This window comes from Trematomus bernacchii, unplaced genomic scaffold (assembly GCF_902827165.1).
Source record: "Trematomus bernacchii unplaced genomic scaffold, fTreBer1.1, whole genome shotgun sequence".
Taxonomy (NCBI): Eukaryota; Metazoa; Chordata; class Actinopteri; order Perciformes; family Nototheniidae; genus Trematomus; species Trematomus bernacchii.
Window position 1 is genome coordinate 7476725 of NW_022988050.1, and position 13437 is coordinate 7490161.

A 13437-nucleotide genomic window follows, 5' to 3' on the forward strand; every position below is an offset into this window, starting at 1 on the left:
CGTTTAGTGATCAGCCTTTAGGTGCACCTCTACCACATTCAGCCTCCTTATATATTCTGTGTTTGTGAGTGTTCTCTGTGTCATTTGATGTGTGTCAATGCTTTGGGCTACTCTGAGTATCATGGGCAGAGATAGAGATCCTGTTTTTGGGCCCGTGTTGCTGCCTGATAGCATTTGTTTTGTTCAAGTTCCCCGCCCTGAGGCGCTGATACCATCAGATCAGGGGGGCTTCCTCCAACACTAGAGCCACTAATGGACTCCTCACATGGCTTCCAGGTCTTCCACCCACCTTTCAGAGGCCCGCCATATCTCCACAATCACTCTAAGGGCCTTTAACGTGCAAAAGATAGACCAGTTTCATCTCAGGCAACCCTGTTTGAAAGACACAAACAGATCTGTCTCCATGTCCTTTTTGCCATTTGACTTTGATGATGTTCATTACAGAGTGGCAGAGAGATGGGGAATGGTAGTAGGAGCAAAGGAGAGGAACAGTCTCATGTTGACAGGTGAAAGTAGATGATTTTAAAATGAGAGGTTTTTGTGGAAGCTGTTATTATTTTGTGTCAATATATTCCAAAATAAAAAAGGTTTCACTAAGTTAATCAACAAGTAGCAATTTGTTAGAGGAAGGATGCAAAATATTTTATAGAAAACCTTGACAAATAGAGTTGCAGAACCTTTTGGGGATTTAACATGTATTTAATTGGTCAGCATTTATTTATTTTGTAAGTAGAGACACATTTAAAGTTTAGGTTTATAGAAAATCTTCTTACTTCACAGTAGATGTTCAGTATTATGTTTTTTTCTGTAACAAGGAATGGGACCATTTTTTTGTATCACTCAATTAAAATTACTTTGTGAATTTTTAAACCACTAGCCACAGTGGCCAGCTGACTCAACAGTGAGCTTCATCCCCTGATTGAATTAATTTTCCGTCTATTCCTAGCATATCCCGCAGCAGCAGCTGAACCAATGTGGAATGGAGCCATGTAGAAATAAAACGTATTCTTCCCAGGAGTATCTTAACACCTCGCTCATCCCTGGCAGCTGAACCAGAATCAAGAATGCACACACACATAAACAAAGACACACACACCCTGACCCTCCTCAGACAACCAAAATATTACAATGTCCAAGGGAGATGAGATATTTTGGATGTGGATTTCTGCACGGGGATCTATTTTTAATTAGAATATTTGGAGATTACAACTAGAGTCAGACTGGGTAAAGGGGGTCGAGAGTTCTTTTTCCAGGGGAATGCAAATGCAAAGAATGCTAAAATCCCTTTGGCCACACCTCTGTCTCTGCAAACAGTCAGTGTTTATGTTTTTGGACAGGAATTTGATTATAAAAGCTGGGATCATTTCTATTTGCATATAGAAATAATGAAGCAGCCTACATTTAAAAACGTACGCATATAATATATTTTAGTTTAACTAATATATGAAGAGTACTTAGCTGTTGAAATCCTAAAATGTATTCATTAATGTTGAGATTAACAGAAAAGTCCATTCGAGTCCATATTAAATACATGGAAGATTTATTTTCAATCTCATAATTTCTTCAACTGTACACATTGCTATAACAAAATCTATGCTTATGCTAATCTTGACATACATATAAGGAAATTCTACTGTCATTATAAAGTGAAATCTCTGTGTAACAGTAACAACTCATTTCCTTTCACATCACCAAAAAATGTAACATATTGATTATTTTTAAATGACATAATTCAGCCAACAAAACAAATTATACTACAACAAGAATACATAGTAATTCTTCAAACTGAAAACAATAATACAGTAGTATACTATAATACTTTGTTAAAATATTGAACATGTTTTCATCTTTCCAACAGTCTTCCTCTCATTTGCCTCTCAAACAGAGCTCTTTGCTCCTTTGCTTGCACATGACATGAGCTTGTTGCAACTTCGGCCCCATGGCACCAGAAAGGAACCGCTGGAGGAGCCTCTTGGCCTCCCCGTGTTTTGCTGAGCGTTCTGCCTCCATCACGATTGGCCTGGAAGAGATTTTGTTTATAACATCTATATTTCTTTCACAGCATGTTAGTTTATTATAGTCACAAACATGCCAGTTAAACTGTGTGAAACTGTTGATGTGGAGAAGATTGTCAGTAACCTCTGCTGATGCTGTGGCACGATGGTGAAGCTGTGCCAGTGAGCCATGTATCTCTGTCCTCTCTGCCAGTCCTCTTCCAGGACGCTGCACTCCAGCTCCGCTCTATCTGCACCAGCCGCACTGCACATCCCTGCTGTCTCCAACCAAACCCACCTCCAATCCTTTCTGGATGACCGTCTGGATAAAAGAGATCAGATTAAATGTATAGGCAGAAATGTACACCATGTGTATTGCTTCTAAATTAAGGATATAGCAACATTTGAAGTTCTTTTCACATCCAGACATCCATACTTTTATTTTACACACTAATTCATATAAAAACAACTGAGAACAGTAAAATATGGAACTCTAGCTCAAAGGTTATGTATGAATAACATATCACTGTTCAGCTTAACTGGGTATAATGTTGCAACATTAGTTTTTGCAAAGTTAGTGATTATTAATAAATGAGTCCATGCAATTTGTTTACATCCTTATTTGGTATGATTGTCAACTTTTAAATAGTTTTTCTCTTGTTTTCTGGTGTTTTGTGCTGAAAGAAAATGTACCTTGGGGCTACAAATCATCTTGTTCTCAATCTAATTTAATACTCATTATGTTTTTTGTCGAATCACACAAAGTGCATTTTGTTGCATTTCAATGGTTTAGGGTAAATACAAAGTATTAAAAACATTATTGTGAGAAATAAAGGAATCCAAATGTTTGAATAGTTCAACAGCAACAAACCTTTCTTTTACTCACTTGTTATTGCTACTTTTCTGTTAACCTCTGGAAAATCTTCCCTTTGACGTTTGACTTGTTCAGAACTTTTCCTTTGTTAGATTCTAATCCCTCATGGAAAGAGTACAGCTCGTTCGACCTGCCAACTGGTCAGCTAGGGTGTGTGGGGTGAGTATTAAGAGGGGTTTTATAGTTGTGTTGCTGCAGCTATTTTAGACCGGCTCTGCTACGACAGAGTCATGCTGATATTAGCAACAATAAACATAATGGCACTTGGTCCATGGAGATGATTAGCAGAGGCACGATGAATACACACACACACACACACACACACGCACACGCACACGCACACGCACACGCACACGCACACGCACACGCACGCACACACACGCACACACACACTCAACACAATTAGTAGATTAGTGAAGCCAGGAGTAAGGTAAGGGTCAGTTCCTTCCCCTGAGTTAGATGGACAGATAATAGAGCGATGAGGAGGAGGAGGAACACAAAAGAACAGATAAAGGGCAGCAGCAGACAACAGAGAAAAGAACAGGACAGATATAATGGAATAATACACATTTAGCCAGAGCTACAGGAGCCAATTTAGTTATCTATCATCCTAGGGGCAGTGGAAGTCCCACAGTGTCAGTCAAGTCTGCTTTGGGTTACTTTTTATTCACAGCAGGATAGTGCAGGTAAAGAAACGTTCATCTCTACTGTGATCATGTGATCTCTCCCATCACATGGTGCAAATGAAAGGTGCACAAGGTAATGGAAAAACTAGTTAGGAAAGTTGGTTCCTCCTAAAACAGTGTTTTAAAAAAAATGAGTTTCGGATTGATAAACTGAGAATAATTACAGATGAAGATTAAAAAACGTTACGGAAAACATTTGGTTTTAAACTGTGATGGCTCTGTAGGCCTACTGTATGTTATGCATAGTCTAAATAAAACATGGAGGGTTACAGGGTCACGTAAATGGATACATACTAGGCTACTATTAGATATTAGATTGTGGTTTATTAGGGTCTGAGACCTAGGTCGGCGAAGACCCTATTGCAATCGGTCGCACAGCGACCGATAAACCTGCGAAAAACACCCAAAAACAGGGAAAACGACCGGCAAAAGCACAGAAAAGGTTCGGAAATAGTGACGGCAGATAGTACGCCCACGTGACTGCAACTCGCATAATTAATATCGTTACGATCAATTTAGTCGCTCGCAAAGCGAGCGATAACCATGCAAAACCCACAAAAAACAGGGAAAAATAGGGGCAAAAGCCCATTAAAAGTGGCCTAAATCATGACAGTAGGTAGCCCACGCGACTACAGTGACGTGGGCGTAGATATTGGTCCGATTATTAGGGTCTGAGACCTAGGTCGGCGAAGACCCTATTGAAATTGGTCGCGCAGCGACCGATAAACCTTTGACCCCCGCAACATATGTGAAAACTCACCAAATTTTGCACGCGCGTCAGAAGTGGTGCAACTTGAGATGTGTAATTGGTTCCGGAACTTTGCATCAAAAATTGCGTAGGCCACGCCCACTTCCGTTTTTAACGTGAACTCCCCCCACTTTAACTTTCACGTAAACGAACGAAACTCGCTACGCATATCTAGGGTGCGGAGACAAACCAAAAAGCCTCTTGGAGGGGTATAAAATAACGTACAGGAAGCCGGCCATTTTGAAAACGCGATTTATCGCGTTTTTCGTCCTCCGCACGAAATCTATCTTCTCCCAGGGACTTTATCCGTACGACTCGAAATTCGTCGGGTAGCGTCTCGAGACATGGGCAATTCAAAGTTATCACGGAAGTTTTTTTCTTTCGCACGGCGTAGCCGTGATTTGGCGCCAAAGTTCGCGTTCGCTCGATGCTAGGCCATCCCTCGCCATGGAACACGATGATGTCATAACGCCAACTGACATACTCAGAACGCCACCAAACTTCACATGATGGTTAACACTGCGGCCCTGAACAGCTCTAGGTCAAATTTGATGTTACTTAATATGGTGTTACCATGGCAACGAATCCCTCGCCATAAAACACGGTGTCGCTGTAACTCCAATGGACACGGTCCCATCGTCCCCCAATCTTCACTTTTATATCACCGGTCCATGCCTCAACAGCTCTACGTGAAATCTGAGATCTCACCGTATACCGTCTCCATGGCATATATTGTGTTTTATGGCGAGGGATGCGTTGCCATGGCAACGGCATATGATGACATCCCATAATTGGCATAGAGCTGTTGAGGGCCGGACTAGTAGCCATCATATGAAGTGTGGTGCAGTTTGAACCATTTTCCATTGACTTAAGACAACATTGTGTTTTATGGCGAGGGATGCGTATCCCTCGCCATAAAACACAATGTTGTCTTAAGTCAATGGAAAATGGTCCAAACTACACCAGACTTCAGATGACAGTTAATGGTCCGGCCCTCAACACCTCAATATGACAAAAGTGAGTTTTCCTCAAAAGCTGTTGCCATGGCAACGCATCCTTCGCCATAAAACACAATGTTGTCTTAAGTAATGGAAAATGGTCCAAACTACACCAGACTTCAGATGACAGTTAATGGTCCGGCCCTCAACACCTCAATATGACAATAGTGAGTTTTCCTCAAAAGCTGTTACCATGGCAACGCATCCCTCGCCGTTAAGCACGATATTTCTATAAGTCCTGTGTAAATGGTAAAAAAGTGTTCACATTTCACATGTGTTCTAACAGTCAAGCCCTCGACACATATGTGTCAGTTTTGAGATTTCGTCAAATGTCGTTGCTATGGTAACAAAATGGTCGCCGTGAAACACGGTTTTCTCATAACTCCAGTTAACATGCTCTAAACGGCCCAAAACTTCACAGGTTTGATAACGATGCAGCCCTCAACACATCTAGGCGTATTATGTGGTGTCATCAAATGCCGTTGCCATGGCGACAGATCACTCGCCATCAAACACAATGTTTATGATACTGCTACAACTCGTACGTATGTATGTACGTTGTCCGATCGGCCTGAAACTTCCCACGTTTGCCAACGGCCGAGTCCTCGAGACACCTACAAACACACCTCGACGTGCGGACAACAGCCTGCGGAGCGTCGAAGACCCGCTCAACGCTGCTTGCAGCTTTAATTAGGGTCTGAGACCTAGGTCGGCGAAGACCCTATTGAAATCGGTCGCGCAGCGACCGATAAACCTTTGACCCCCGCAACACATGTGAAAACTCACCAAATGTTGCACGCGCGTCAGAAGTGGTGCAACTTGCGATATGTAATTGGTTCCGGAACTTTGCGTAAAAAATTGCGTAGGCCACGCCCACTTCCGTTTTTAACGTAAACTCCCCCCACTTTAACTTTCACGTAAACGAATGAAACTCGCTATGCATATCTAGGGTGCGGAGACGAACAAAAAAGCCTCTTGGAGGGGTAACAAATAACGTACAGGAAGTCGGCCATTTTGAATTTGGCGTCGAAAAAACGCGATTTATCGCGTTTCTCGTCCTCCGCGCAAAATCTATCTTCTCCCAGGGACTTTATCCGTACGACTCGAAATTCGTCGGGTAGCATCTCCAGATATGGGCAATTCAAAGTTATCACGGAAGTTTTTTTCTTTTGCACGGCGCAGCCGTGATTTGGCGCCAAAGTTCGCGTTCGCTCGATGCTAGGCCCATCAAACGCCATGGAACACGATGATGTCATAACTCAAACTGACATGCTCACAACGCCACCAAACTTCACATGATGGTTAACACTGCGGCCCTGAACAGCTCTACGTCAAATGTTATGTTACTTAATATGGTGTTACCATGGCAACGAATCCCTCGCCATAAAACACGGTGTTGCTGTAACTCCAATGGACACGGTCCCATCGTCCACCAATCTTCACTTTTATATCACCGGTCCATGCCTCAACAGCTCTACGTGAAATCTGAGATCTCACCGTATGCCGTTTCCATGGCAACGCATCCCTCGCCGTAAAACACAATGTTGTCTTAAGCCAATGGAAAATGGTCCAAACTGCATCAGACTTCAGATGACAGTTAATGGTCCGGCCCTCAACAGCTCTACACCGATTATGGGATGTCATCATATGCCGTTGCCATGGCGACAGATCCCTCACCATAAAACACAATGTTGTTGTCACGATCTGTCTGTGTTGTGTTTTGTCTTGTCTTTTTCTGTCTTTGGTTTCCTGTTTTGTTTTGAAAAGTGTTCACCCCCGTCTTGCCTGTTGCTTCCTGTCTCTGTGTTCCCTCCTGCCTGATTGCCCGATTGTGTTCACCTGGTGCCCCTGTGTTTTCTCCTCCCTCCTCACCTGTGTCTTGTTTGTGTGATTGGTCTTGTGTGTATTTTAGTTCTGGTTTTTCTGTCTGTCATTGTTGGTTCCTTGTTTGTCTTTGACTGTGTCACAGGGTAGTGTTCTGTTGTCTACTTTGTTACCTTGGATTAAAGGAATATTCTTGGAAATCTGCATTTGGGTCCTGCCTGCTGCACTCAACCCTGACAGAAGGAACCAACCAGAAATGGGCCCAGCAGATCCATTTGAGGTGGATTTACAAAATGTTACCTTTTCCTTGGCTTGCTGCTATGGTAGGTGGAGGGGAGCGTCCAGTGTTCAGCAGAAAGAGGCTGCTCTGGCAGAGGCTCACCAGGTGGCAACAGTGGATCCATCTTTAGTTAAGTTCTTACCTGACTGGATTTTGGATTTCCTTTCGACGTGTGATTCCCGGCCTGCTAGCCCCAGGCATGCTAGCCCCCTGCCTCCCAACTCCCAACCTGACACCATACATCTCGGTGTGTTCCATCTGGAGTCAACCCCTGCTTCTTCCCCATTTCCTGCTCCTGTCCAGGAGCCGTTCTCGGGCACTCGTCTGGCTTTTGGAGGTCCACGGAGCCTCCAAAAAGCTCCTAAGAGAAGGAGTCGCAAGTCCAGGCTAGCAGCCCGAGCCCCAGAAGCCATGCTTTGGGCTCCAGTACAGGCCCCAGCAGCCATGGTTCCGGCTCCAGAACCGGCCCACACAGCCATGCTTTGGGCTCCAGTACCGGCCCACACAGCCATGGTTCCGGCTCCAGTTCTGGCCCCAGCAGCCATGGTTTCAGCCCCAGTTCTGGTCCCAACAGCCATGGTTCCGGCTCCAGAACCGACCCACACAGCCATGGTTCCGGCTCCAGAACCGGCCCATACAGCCATGGTTCCAGCCCCAGTTCTGGCCCCAGCAGCCATGGTTCCGGCCTCTGTTCCGGTCCAGCACGCCATTTCTCATCAGGGAAATCTTCTGGGCCAACATGAGCAGATGATGCGAGCCTTAGTTGAAAGCAATCAGTCCATGGCTCTACACATCTCAAACCTTGCTGCTCAGGTCTCAACTTGGACGTCTTCTGCTGCATTTCCTGCCTCCTCCAATCCACCTGTGGATTCCACTCCAGCCCCTCGTGTCCTGTCGGTGGTCCGGCCGACTCCAGCACCTCGTCTCCTGTTGGCTCTCCGGCCGACGCCAACCCCATGTCCTGTCCTGTTGGGGGTCCCGCCGACTACTCTTCTGCCGGGGGTCCTGCCAACCCTGTGTCCTGTGCTGTTGGAGGTCCCGCCAAGTACTGTCCCGCCGGGGGTCTTGCCAACTCCATGTCCTGTCCCATTGGGGGTCCCGCCGACTACTCTTCTGCCGGGGGTCCTGCCAACCCTATGTCCTGTGCCGTTGGAGGTCCCGCCGACTACTCTTCTGCCGGGGGTCTTGCCAACTCCATGTCCTGTCCCATTGGGGGTTCCACCGACTACTCTTCTGCCGGGGGTCTTGCCAATCCTATGTCCTGTTCCGTTGGGGGTCCCGCCGACTACTCTCCTGCCGGGGGTCTTGCCAACTCCATGTCCTGTCCCATTGGGGGTCCCGCCGACTACTCTCCTGCCGGGGGTCTTGCCAACTCCATGTCCTGTCCCATTGGGGGTCCCGCCGACTACTCTTCTGCCGGGGGTCCTGCCAACCCTATTTCCTGTGCCGTTGGAGGTCCCGCCGACTGCTCTCCTGCCGGGGGTCTTGCCAACTCCATGTCCTGTCCCATTGGGGGTTCCGCCGACTACTCTTCTGCCGGGGGTCCTGCCAACCCTATGTCCTGTGCCGTGGGAGGTCCCGCCGACTACTCTTCTGCCGGGGGTCTTGCCAATCCTATGTCCTGTTCCGTTGGGGGTCCCGTCGACTACTCTCCTGCCGGGGGTCTTGCCAACTCCATGTCCTGTGCTGTTGGAGGTCCCGCCGACTACTCTCCTGCCGGGGGTCTTGCCAACTCCATGTCCTGTCCCATTGGGGGTCCCACCGACTACTCTTCTGCCGGGGGTCTTGCCAACCCTATGTCCTGTGCCGTTGGGGGTTCCGCTGAGGGTCCTGCCAACTCCACGTCCAGTATCGTTGGGGGTCCTGCTGACACCTGTTCCGCTGTGGGTCCTGCCAACCCCATGTCCTGTCCCGTTGGGGGTCCCGCCGACTACTGCTCTGCCGGGTTTCCTGCCAACACCAGATCCTGTCCTGTTGGGGGTCCCGCCGACACCTGCTCCACCAGGTTTCCTGCCTACACCATATCCTGTCCTGTTGGGGGTCCCGCCGACACGTGCTCCGCCGGGTTTCCTGCCAACACCATATCCTGTCCTGTTGGGGGTTCCGCCGACACGTGCTACGCCGGGGGTCCTGCCAGCTCCATGTTCTGTTCCGTTGGGGGTCCTGCCGACACCTGTCCCACCGGGGGTCCTGCCAGCTACATGTTCTGTTCCGTTGGGGGTCCCGCCGACACCTGTCCCGCCGGGGGTCCTGCCAACTCTGTGTCATGTCCTGTTGGAGGTCCCGCCGACACCTGTTCTCCCGAGGGTCCTGCCAACTCTGTATCCTGTCCTGTTGGGGGTCCCGCCGACACCTGTTCCGCCGGGGGCCCTGCCAACTCTGTGTCCTGTCCTGTTGGAGGTCCCGCCGACACCTGTCCCGCCGGGGGTCCTGCCAACTCTGTGTCCTGTCCTGTTGGAGGTCCCGCCGACACCTGTTCCACCGGGGGTCCTGCCAACTCTGTGTCCTGTTCCGTTGGGGGTCCAGTCGACACCAGCCCTTGCTCCATCCGGGGTCCCATTGACACCAGCCCATGTCATGTTCAGGATCCCGTCTACGCCTGTCCCGTCGGCTCCGGTTCCTGTCCGGCCGATACTGGGTCCTGCCCGTCCTCCGGAGTTGTCCCGTCAGCGCCTTCCTGCCCGTCCTCCGGAGCTGTCCCGTCAGCGCCTTCCTGCCCGTCCTCCGGAGCTGTCCCGTCAGCGCCTTCCTGCCCGTCCTCCGGAGCTGTCCCGTCAGCGCCTTCCTGCCCGTCCTCCGGAGGCTGTCCCGTCAGCCCTTAACACCTCAATATGACAAAAGTGAGTTTTCCTCAAAAGCTGTTGCCATGGCAACGTATCCCTCGCCATTAAAATACAATGTTGTCTTAAGTCAATGGAAAATAATCCAAACTGTACCAGACTTCAGATGATGGCTAATGGTCTGGCCCTCAACAGCTCTACGCCAATTATGGGATGTCATCATATGCCGTATCCATGGCAATGCATCCCTCGCCAAAAAACACAATGTTGTCTTAAGTCAATGGAAGATGATCCAAACTGCACCAGACTACAGATAATGGCTAATGGTCCGGCCCTCAACAGCTCTACGCCAATTATGGGATGTCACCATATGCCGTTGCCATGGCAACGCATCCCTTGCCAAAAAACACAATGTTGTCTTAACTCAATGGAAAATGATCCAAACTGCACCAGACTTCAGATGATGGCTAATGGTCCGGCCCTCAACAGCTCTACGCCAATTATGGGATTTCATCATATGCCGTAGCCATGGCGACAGATCCCTCGCCATGAAACACTGTGTTGTCCTAACTCACTGGAAAAACGTCCAAACGACATCAGATGATGGCTAATGGTCCGGCCCTCAACAGCTCTACGCCAATTATGGGATGTCATCATATGCCGTTTCCATGGCAACGCATCCCCCGCCAAAAAACACAATGTTGTTTTAAGCAGGGGCGTCGCCTGGACCTGAAAACATTCGGGGCTTAGCCCACAGTGGCGGCGGCACTACAGTGGAATATTCTACTGCAACACTCCCCACACGCACACACAGTACACCCGCGACTGTTACAATGAAGGCTCGATAATCAGCTCACGGCATATAGGCAGGGGTAAAGTGGTATTTTTTATGAGTGGGGGGCTCACCTCCTCTAGGGGGTCCGGGGGGACGCTCCCCCGGGAAGATTTTTTTTTAAATATTGAAGTTAAATGCATCAATCTGGTGCACTTTGAGAGCAAAATGAAGAGATCTATGGATACCTCTCTCAACACCCATATGAAGCAGAACTGTAAACAGATTTACTTTTTCTTTATGGATATTTTACTAATCACTCCCCTTTTAAACTCTATTCTTGTTTTACTGCCATATAGTATTTCATAACTGTTTTTCCTTTATTCTCTTATTTTTTTTATAACTATAATGATCATATGAAGGTGTGCCGCGGAAATAATCTTTTGAATAATTTGTGACCAAACCGTTTGAGACCCACTGAGATAACTTAGACTAAAGTTATGTATCTAAACACTCAGAGAATCCTTTAGCTCATCTGAGTCTCTCAGTCTGAGAGGAGAGGACTCTCCTCCAGCTTCTTGTGGAAACAGCTCCTTATGTCCATTAGTGCAGCTAGCAAACCAGATGCTAACAACACGGTCCATGCTGGCACCGGTCCCTCCCTCCCCCTCTCGCCCTCTCTCTCTCTCTCACACTAAATGCGCTATTGCCACACACACACAGAGCCGAGCTTGAATGACACAAGCACACGTTTATTTCCATGCAACTCTCTGATTGGTCTGGTGTCATGCCTCTGTTGCATTCACTGAACACGGGAAATTACAGTGCTGCCGTCCTCTCTTGTGTCATGATGAGGTTCACGTAAAGCACGGTTAATGTATTATATTATTGAGGGAGAATTGTCCGGGGCTAGAGAAAAAACATTCGGGGCTAAAGCCCCGGATGCCCAGGCCAAGCGACGCCACTGGTCTTAAGTCAATGGAAAATGATCCAAACTGCACCAGACTTCAGATGATGGCTACTAGTCCGGCCCTCAACACCTCAATATGACAATAGTGAGTTGTCCTCTAAAGCTGTTGCCATGGCAACGCATCCCTCGCCGTTAAGCATGATATTGCTATAACTCCTGTGTAAATGGTAAAAAAGTGTTCAAACTTTACATGTGTGCTAACGGTACAGCCCTAAAGACATATATGTGTCAGTTTTGAGATTTCGTCAAATGCCGTTGCCATGGTAACAAAATGGTCGCCGTGAAACACGGTTTTCTCATAACTCCAGTTAACGTGGTCCAAACGGCCCAGAACTTCACAGGTTTGATAACGATGCAGCCCTCAACACATCTAGGCATATTATGGGGTGTCATCAAATGCCGTTGCCATGGCGACAGATCACTCGCCATCAAACACAATGTTTATGATACTGCTGTAAATCCCATGTACGTTGTCCGATCGGCCTGAAACTTTCCACGTTTGCCAACGTTCGAGTCCTCGAGACACCTAGACACACACCTCGACGTGCGGACAACAGCCTGCGGAGCGTCGAAGACCCGCTCAACGCTGCTTGCAGCTTTAATTGTTATTATTATTATTATTAGGCGCCGCTTTCCACCTTCTTCTCCAGTAGGACTCAGATGAGGGTGTACTCTTATGTGTGGCTGTGAACATTTTTTTTTATTATGAAGGGCAGACCATCTATTTGTATTTATCTTTTTGTTTTTTTTAGAAAGGGGCAGGTCATATAAGATTGTATTCTTCTCCCTGCTCCTTTTCGCTCAATGGTGTGTAGAGACATGTTTTGTTGGCAATTATTGTACATTTGGCTATGCGTACCATGAGCGGGACAAATAAAAATGAAATGAAATATCCCAACCAATCAGCTACTGTGGTGACTTGCACAGTGGAGCTTATCATGTTTGTTAGATAATGGGCCCTGCAGTCCCGCCACTTTGGATCAACAGGGACAGTGAGGGGGCTTAAAGTCTCGTGATACAATCTTGGCCCCCATTCCCTGTTCAATAAAGCACTATAAACAAGATTGGATAACACTGTGGTCATCATCTAGAAGTTAATAATGAAAAATAATCAAACTGAGTTCTTAGAAGTCCATTCAAACACATTCGACAGCTGTAGTAGATACTGTATCAGGTCACCATTGTCTTTAAATGCTTTCACACCTCAGGGGCAGATACGCCATGATTGTATCACAATATCATAGCTAATCACATCTCTGTGGTCTTGTATCTCATAGCATCTCTAGCTCTGATGTTTAGATCTAACTTTGAAAAGGGTGATGTTAGTTTCCCCTTTTTATGTTTGCATACAGCACACAAAAACAAACAGGTTTTGGACCAAACTTCTTCACAAAGACAGAAAAAAACATTTATGTACATAGAAGATTTGGATATAAAAAGAGATTCAAGTAGAAACACAACACATATTCTGTAGTACCACCAAGGTACAAGACAGCATATGATACTTTATG

At 47.0% G+C, this 13437-nt stretch overlaps 1 long non-coding RNA gene across 1 annotated transcript; it reads right to left on the reverse strand.

The window, feature by feature from the left end:
* Nucleotides 1-1991: 1991 nt before the first annotated feature.
* LOC117473310 lies at nucleotides 1992-2999 on the reverse strand. The gene is made up of 3 exons (XR_004555025.1): nucleotides 2881-2999; nucleotides 2140-2316; nucleotides 1992-2020 (listed from the first exon to the last, which is right to left on the reverse strand). It is a non-coding gene; the product is annotated as an uncharacterized LOC117473310 (long non-coding RNA).
* Between the last annotated feature and the right edge of the window lie 10438 nt (nucleotides 3000-13437).